The sequence below is a fragment of the Archocentrus centrarchus genome, unplaced genomic scaffold, assembly GCF_007364275.1.
Source record: "Archocentrus centrarchus isolate MPI-CPG fArcCen1 unplaced genomic scaffold, fArcCen1 scaffold_44_ctg1, whole genome shotgun sequence".
Classification (NCBI taxonomy): Eukaryota; Metazoa; Chordata; class Actinopteri; order Cichliformes; family Cichlidae; genus Archocentrus; species Archocentrus centrarchus.
Window position 1 is genome coordinate 2565595 of NW_022060270.1, and position 8273 is coordinate 2573867.

The 8273-nt window shown below is 39.0% G+C and overlaps 1 long non-coding RNA gene across 1 annotated transcript; it reads right to left on the minus strand.

The window, feature by feature from the left end:
- Positions 1–2916: 2916 nt before the first annotated feature.
- Positions 2917–7637, minus strand: LOC115777174 (uncharacterized). Its single transcript, XR_004019595.1, has 9 exons — positions 6645–7637; positions 5095–5188; positions 4655–4994; positions 4413–4530; positions 4216–4307; positions 3978–4092; positions 3670–3907; positions 3349–3526; positions 2917–3261 (listed from the first exon to the last, which is right to left on the minus strand). It is a non-coding gene; the product is annotated as an uncharacterized LOC115777174 (long non-coding RNA).
- Positions 7638–8273: the final 636 nt, after the last annotated feature.

The following is an 8273-nucleotide window of genomic DNA, read 5'->3' on the forward strand; positions in this document are numbered from 1 at the left end:
ACAGTATCTCTGACCTGCCTGGTGTGTTCCTTGGTCTTCATGATGCTCTCTGCGCTTTGAACAGAACCCTGAGACTATCACAGAGCAGGTGCATTTATACAGAGACTTGATTACACACAGGTGGATTCTATTTATCATCAGAGGTGGCAAAAGTACTGACATTCTGTACTTAAGTAGAAGTACAAGTACTTGTGTTAAAAAATACTTTAGTAAAAGTCGAAGTACTGGTTCAACTTCTTTACTTAAGTAAAAGTAGTTCTTTGGAGGATGTTTCTACCTGCTATTTTTGTGTAAAACTAACCGAACCTCATTATATATTATTGTAATAATATAAAATAGTACATGAGAACACAAACGTTATTCCAATCTAAATTTTAATTCTAATGAATGCTCTCAGCTTGAATCTGTTATGTAGGACACAAACTGTTAAAGGGAATTTAAGCACAGCTCTGTTCTCTGTGTCCTCCATAGTAGAGGGTGACTGTGCCTCCACCTAAACACCAACATGAGGATACTCAGGGGTTACAGTGGGATTCAGAAGGTGGAGGAACCCTAAGATCAGCTGTAGTGACTCTGCATGGGGAGAAGAATCACAACTTTCTACTGTGAGCTGCAGTAAATGATGTTGGTGTGCAGGCTGTGATCAGCTGACCTGCTGCTGCTGCTCTGAGGTTTACTGCTCTGTGTGGATGAAGTGAATTCACAAAGATGTAACCGAGTATTTCACAGCTATCTGAGCTGATCTCCATCCCCTACACTGACAGCATACAGGCTGCATAAATGTTGGATTCAGTGAATGAATCTCAGCATCAGCAGCTTTGATTCAAACTCATCTCTGCTGCAATGATGTAACCTGTAACTCTGACCATGAACACAAACACTGTGCACCAACACAGAGCTTTACTGTAGTAAGTACAACAAGCTAACCTATTTATTACACACTAAACTGCAGTATTTTCATAGAATCTTTGAATTACACAAAGTCAGCATACTTCAGTTTATTTTCCAGTCCTTACCTTTAATTCTAGCCTCTCTTCTTCCTCTCCTGTCCTCTTTCTCCATCTCTGAGTGAACTTCTCTCTCTTTGCTCTCCCTGAAATACAGCAGCTCTTCTTTTAGCTAGCAGACAGACTGTGTGACAAACTGCACACACTTTGTGTGTCTGCTGATATTTGTTGAGCATTTAGAAACGTTGCATTTACCTGCCACACGTTACTCCCTTCATGCTCACTCCTCTTCAGTAGCGCTAGCTAAGCTGTTTATGTGCCGCAGCGCAACTTATGGACTCGGTCCGGCCCGATTATAGCGCTATAAATGATACATTAATTATATGGGTTTGTGTATTTAATCCCTTTGTACGAGATATGCCCCGGTGATGGAGGATACGCCAGTAGGATTGTCTCTTATGTGTTATTATTCCTCCGTTTAGGCTCAGATCGTTTGATGTTTGAGGCGCACTGACCGGAAATAAAAACTTCTCTCTGACGTGTTAAAAAGTAACGAGTCTGTTTGAAAATGTAAGAAGTAGAAAGTACAGATACTTGTGTAAAAATGTAGGGAGTAAAAGTAAGAAGTACTCAGAAAAATAAATACTGAAGTAAAGTACAGATACCTGAAAAATCTACTTAAGTACAGTAACGAAGTATTTGTACTTCGTTACTTCCCACCTCTGTTTATCATCATCAGTCATTTGGGACAACATTGGATCATTCAGAGATCCTCACTGAACTTCTGGAGTGAGTTTTCTGAACTGAAAGTAAAGGGGCCGAAAAATACTGCACGCCCCACTTTTCAGTTTATTTGTTAAAAAAGTTTGACACATCCAATAAATTTCATTCCACTTCGAGATTGTGTCCCACTTGCTGTTGATTCTTCACAAAAAAATTAAAAGTTTATATCTTTATGTTTGAAGCCTGGCAAAAGGTTGAAAAGTTCAAGGGGGCCGAATACTTTCGCAAGGCACTGTATCTTTGAATATATAAATGTTTCTGGGGCTGACTAGTGAAAATTTGAAATAAAGGCCAACTCATGGCAGACAGTAAATATAATTCATCCATTTAGGAAAGTAAATGTTTCATTTTACCACTAGCAATTAATTTCAAGTTTGAATGTGTCTTTGTTCTATTACCATTCAAAATTTTTATCCATTGTTATCTAGTCTGATTCGTCTGAAGTGAAATCAATCCTCTGAGGTCAAACTCTGCCTAACCCTAACCCAAACCCTAGCCCTCTACTGTGAGAATGGCATATTTGGATTCTTAGTTGCTGGCATTCAGATGACAAAGTAAATTACACTGTGTTAGAGAGATGAACTATCTTGTGTGGGCTGGAATGTTGGAGAATAAAATCAATGGAAAAATCCTTCTTTAACAAATTTAAGAAGTACCTTATATATTCTGAGATTGATTTTCATAAATTACATTTTCAGCTGTTTCACATTAAGTCTATTAATCATTACCTAATTTATAGATCACAGTGGCTCCAAAAAAAAAGAAAAAAAAAAAAAACTCAACATGCCTTCATGCTTCGAAAATGTCTCTAGTTTACATTTCTGTACTGCTGTGCATCAGTGCTGGCATTGCATCGCCAATTAATTTAACTTGATGACTTCATTGAAATGTTCACATTGCAAAGCATCCGGTAGGATGCTTTTGGTAAGCCACTTTTGGCCCCTGGGCCACATGTTTGACATTTCTGAATTAAAAAATAAAATAGGAGGTTTATACTTTTATGAACAGTGGCTCTACACACAATTTCACAAAATGATGACCTCTACAAGTATGAAAACATCACAATAACAGTTCTTTTTCAGCTTTATTTGATTGTTTTGATACATAATCAACAAACACATTAACATCATACAAACAATATTACCAAATTTTGGTATGAATAAAATCACAGTTAAGTTGTTCCATTACTACACTTTGTTGGCCTAGTAACCACTGGATCAATTAAGATAAATAAACAGGAAAATATACAGTGGAAAAAATATGTCCAAAAGTACATTTGTGGGTGAGGTATGTCTATAGCTACATGTGTCCCCTGAAGTGGCTAAGTTTGAAGTGGATGGAAAATTCAGAGCCATTGAACTCATCATCTGAAGCATGATCAAAGGTGGTGACCTCTGCTCCAGACAGAGGTCACCAGCTTGCAGATAACACTCTCTCGCATGCAGCTTGACTTGTTTGACATTCTCTCGCTTTCTGAGGATGATGCTCTGTGGACCGTTCACACCCTCCTCACTCAGGCCACAAGACAAACCTCAAAAGTTGAACACAAAAAGATTCACATCACTTTCTTTACAAACAGTTAGTACTGTGTATGCTCATGCATTACTTAAAAACATACTTGGGGTATGTATCACTGGAAAGCAGGCAGTACAGCTCATTCAGAGTATGATCATGAGCTGAAAGAGATTTCCAGTGATGGGCCATCGCTCTAACAAGAATCTTCTTTTCTTCCTCAAGTCTCTTTACTGCCATGATGACATCAAATGCCCTTCTCTTTGTTCGAAGACTGACAGAGTCTGAAATACATTTATAACAAAGTCATAACAAGATCAATTCACAAAGAACCTCTGAAGTCATTTGTGGTTTTAGGCTGACATCTGAAACATCTTAGTTCATTCTCTGTCAGATAAGTTGGAAGTAATCAAAAATACTGGCATACATGTGTGGTCGCTGCCACGGCCAAGCTGTGTCAGCGGACAGGATTTCTTCCTAATGCAGAGTTTGTGTGTCAGGAACCATTCTGTTGTTTTTCCACAGCAGAAGACAAGATGCCTTTCTCCTCTCTGATCTTGCGGTGAATCTTGGCCGACGTTGGCATTGCCTCTTGATACGCGCTACCAGCACTTCAATTCTGTTCACTAAGGCATCGGCATCACCTGTGCTTGTTGTTGCTGCAGCTTAGAAAAAATAGTTGGGTTGTACTTAATTTAAAGTAACTGAGCAATTTCATCTATATTTTGTGCTCACCTTCTGCCCACTCTTTTACATCACTGACCCAGTTGTCCAGTTGACTGTCAGTCACTGCCAAGTGGACTTTTAAGGGCTCCGGGTTCTGCAGTTGGCTTAGAAGAGCTTTTGTGGTCTACATCACCAATTTGATATAATTTGATATATTAAAGAAAAGCATTAAATATGTTTAAACTACAGCTTCAAATCTAGAACAGAGAGAATTAAGCATCTAAAAATACATCACGGGTAGCATTACTTTCTGATATCGGTGGGTCAGAGAGATGGCCAAGTTGTCTAACCTTTGGCGATTCCAGCATATTGCCATAAGAGTCAGCATGTCTCTCCATCCTGCAAAAAAAACAAAAACAAAAAAAAAACAAGGAAAATTTTATGTTTCTATTTTCTTTTATGGTAGTTGCTTAAGCTTAAGCTCAAACCAGTGCATGTTTTCACCTGCTTTGGACATATGCTTTATGGTAACTGCAATCCTTGAGAGAAAAGCATTGCACTACTCTACCTCCTCCCCCAGTGTCAAACCAGCCCCATCCTGATATGCTCCATTCCATTTCACCTGGATAAAAGCACAAACACACACAGAGACACACACAAAATATGATGAAATGATGAAAAGGTGTTGATGTTGCTGTGTAAGTGCTCATAAAAAGTGATTCTATGCCTATGTCAGAATTCCTCACCTCACATTTGAAATCGTGAGCTATGGAATGAAATCCTGAAAGAAATGGCTTCATGTTTGGTGCTGAAGCTCTGGACATCTTTTGTTACTCTTTCAAGATACGGCCAATACTTGCAGGTCATATCCATACAAAAAAAAGTAATTTGCTGATTGTCCAGCCTTTGTTGCAGGTACAAGGAATAAGCAAAAATTTCACCCCTGTACATGTTTAGAGCACTGCGCAGCACTCCATGCCTACACACTATAAGTCCAGTCCCTCTTCATGCATCTTGTTGCTGGGTCTTTGGGAGGTCTCTCTGGTTGCTGACCATTCCCCTTACACAAACACCTCTTTCAGAGACCTAAAACGCATAAAATGGCTGATCACATTGGTCCACATTATCGCTTTAGTAGGTTAGAGGTCACTGTAATTCTGTATGTAATTATAGTCGGTAATCTTACATGTCTGCTTGTGTTGTGTATATAGTCAACAAATCTTGCCACGTCTTCATCCTTTGCTATGAAGATGTCTTCAAAGATGGCCTGCTCCTCAGATCTGAACAAAAGACGAGTACAGTTTATGATGTCTCACTATCCAAAGTTAGCCACATTTTTTAATGATGCAAACACTGTAATCTAAGTTATCTAGAGATGCGACTTAATGTTATCTAAGTCGCATCTCACAGCTTCCACTCAAAAACACTTTTCTGAAAGCTGTCTGCTGAGATCTTCTCCATCTTTTTTAAAATTAACAATATCAACAGTAAAAAATATGCCATAAGTGTTCTCCAACTTTTTCAGCGGAGAAAGTTAAATGGACTTACTTCTTTTATTAATATATACTGTTAGGTTTTACAGTGTGTGCATGATGACATCACATGTGGCACAAAAGAAGGGGAGTGGTAGACAGTTACGCCAATGAAGCACAGCTAGATTGCTCCCACACTGCTGGCATATGTGTGCTAACACACTTTCTTGAGCCACCATGGTATTCACTAGATGGGGTTTTTCTGCCCTCCAACTTTCTGAAAAGAGACTTTTTCGTGTGCTCCAGTTCAAGGAAGCCAGAAGAGGAGCTCTTGGTGGAGGTGTTTCATGCTGATCACTTGAAGCATCACTCAGTGAGCTCTGGAGTTATTATTTATTACAGTTGCAGTGTATTGTACAGAGTAGATGTGGAATTAAAATATAATAGTTGAATTGATAAAAATTCTTGTAAATTTGTATTAACATAAAAACATGAAATTCATGTCCTAGCTCAGTGTCTGATATTTTTGTACAGAAACAAGTACAAATATGTGAACATGCTACTTTGATCTACCGGAGCCACAATGAAATACATATCTACAGTCTCTGGAGCAAAGGCCTCCTCACAGCGAGTGTTAATAACAGTAGGACTGTCCTTCTGCCTGTGAGCAGCTGTGATAAACATCAAAAGTACATCAAAAATACAAATCCAATCCACTTTTATAACACAGAGGCCCAATTTCCATTCAGTGCCTATACCTGCTCACTATGTGATGACTTATATAAGGGTTAGAAATACTGTGGTAACCTTAGGGACACTCCCCACTGTCTCTAATAGGACAGGAACTATGGATCAGCATCTTAAGTATTTTATATTGTTAGACTAACAATTATTAACCTGTATCCTGTCTCATGTATCAAAAAATTATGACTACATTGCTGATTAAATTTTATTTTTAAAAACTTTACAATGCTTTGAAGATGCAAAGCATCTTTGTGTTGGGGACTTTATGAATCATCTTCAATTATGACAGTTGGCACGACTATTTCAAGCCATTATCAATAAATTTTACTAAAAATCTTTGTGTGAAGGTAACGATCAAGTGCATTATGTCACTGCATTTATACTTAAGTTTGGATCAAAAACTTAATTATCATGAATTTACTTTTGTGCCAAAACAATGAAATGACTGGTTCAAACACTGATTTATTAATTTGTGTCTACACAATCTATGTCTTCCAATGATCTATGAAAAAGTACTGACCCTTATGTGGCTGGTGCCTGGTTGATCTTGGCCTCAAATACAGCTCATTTCCATCCTTGTCTTGCTTTCTCCAGCTCACTGTTGGTTCAGGTGTCTTCACTGGTACTGGAGCTTCCTCTTGCTCCAGCTCATGAAGCAAGTCATCAAGATGTTGAAGCTCATCAGTTATTTCATGCTGATCAGTCTCATTATCCAGGCTCATTAAAGGATCTTGGATTTTCGAGTCACTCATGGTGATCGACAGAAAAAGCAAATACACAAAATCACTCACATATAGCAGAGACAAAGGGACAGAAACAGAGACAGGGATAACAGAAGGACTGACAAATAAGAGCAGTGAGGACAGAGAAATGAGAGAGACAAGACAGAGAGCTGACACTTTCGGGCTCTTTTCTGTTTTATATAAAATCTTTACAGGTTCGTGTTTTCACTCACTGAGCGGTCTTGTAATGGTCGTATACGATGATGTCAGTGACACTGATTTGAAATTAAAAAAAATTTTTTTTCAAATATGTTAGTCGGCATAATCTTAGATGAACACTGCGCATGTTTTGGCCCACATTAAAACTGTCCTTATTTCTATATTTAATTTTAATTTTTGGTACATCTCCAAAAGCTAGATTGGCTAAAGCAGAGATGGTAAAATGACTGCATAAATCCACAGAAGCTGGATGAAATATGTTCAAACTGAAATGGAATGAATGAAACTGTTAGGAATTGACAAATACGCCAACTGGGAAAGTAGTAGCACATTTTATAGCTACTATTGAGGGGTACTGGGGGTACCCAGCGCATTCATGAGCGACGCAGAGGGACCCTGCCCAAGCATCCATATGTGACAAGTAAGGAGTGAGAACATCCATCCATCTTCCAGTTATCTTGTTCAGGGTCAGGGGGGCTGGGGCACCAGCCTGTCACAGGGCTAACACAGAGAGACAGACAACCATTCACACTCATGGGCAATGTAGAGTGACCAATTAACCTAAGCCCAGTAACTGCACATCTTGGACTGTGGGAGGTGTGGTGTATTTTTATCATTTTGACATCAGTATTTACTATCAATATTTTTATATCATGTATTGTTGCATATATTAATCACACACACTGCATTAATGGTCACATTATATATTATTTGTCACCTATATTGTCACTCACACTGGAACACTGCATGCTTTAGGTGAGTGGAAAGGACTGAGGCCTGATCTGCCCAGGGCGTTGTTTTTTTTCACTAGTAGTACTGCATTCATTCATATTTAGAGGCTCACCCTTGAACACAGTGCACTTTTGACACAGCATAGCCAGTGTGGAGGTCGAGTAGCGGGGAGTGTGTGTCCAGAGAAGGGGAATTGAAGTCCCACCTGAGCTGCTGTAATAATGTAAGGGAGTAAATTTGTGTGTTGAGATAAGACCGCCCTAGAAGTGTTTCAAGTTAGTGAAAATGTGGATAGAAGGGCGGGGTAGTGCTCCGGTGGGAGGTATTTTCACGTGGGAAAAGTTGTTTGTTTATGACAGCCCGGAGAACAGTCTTAGAGCCATTGCATGAGGATCAAACTCATCAGCTGATGGAGGAGGAGCTTGAGAGGTGTTAAAAAGTGGATGTAATGGAACTGATGTTTGCCGAGTGGGAGG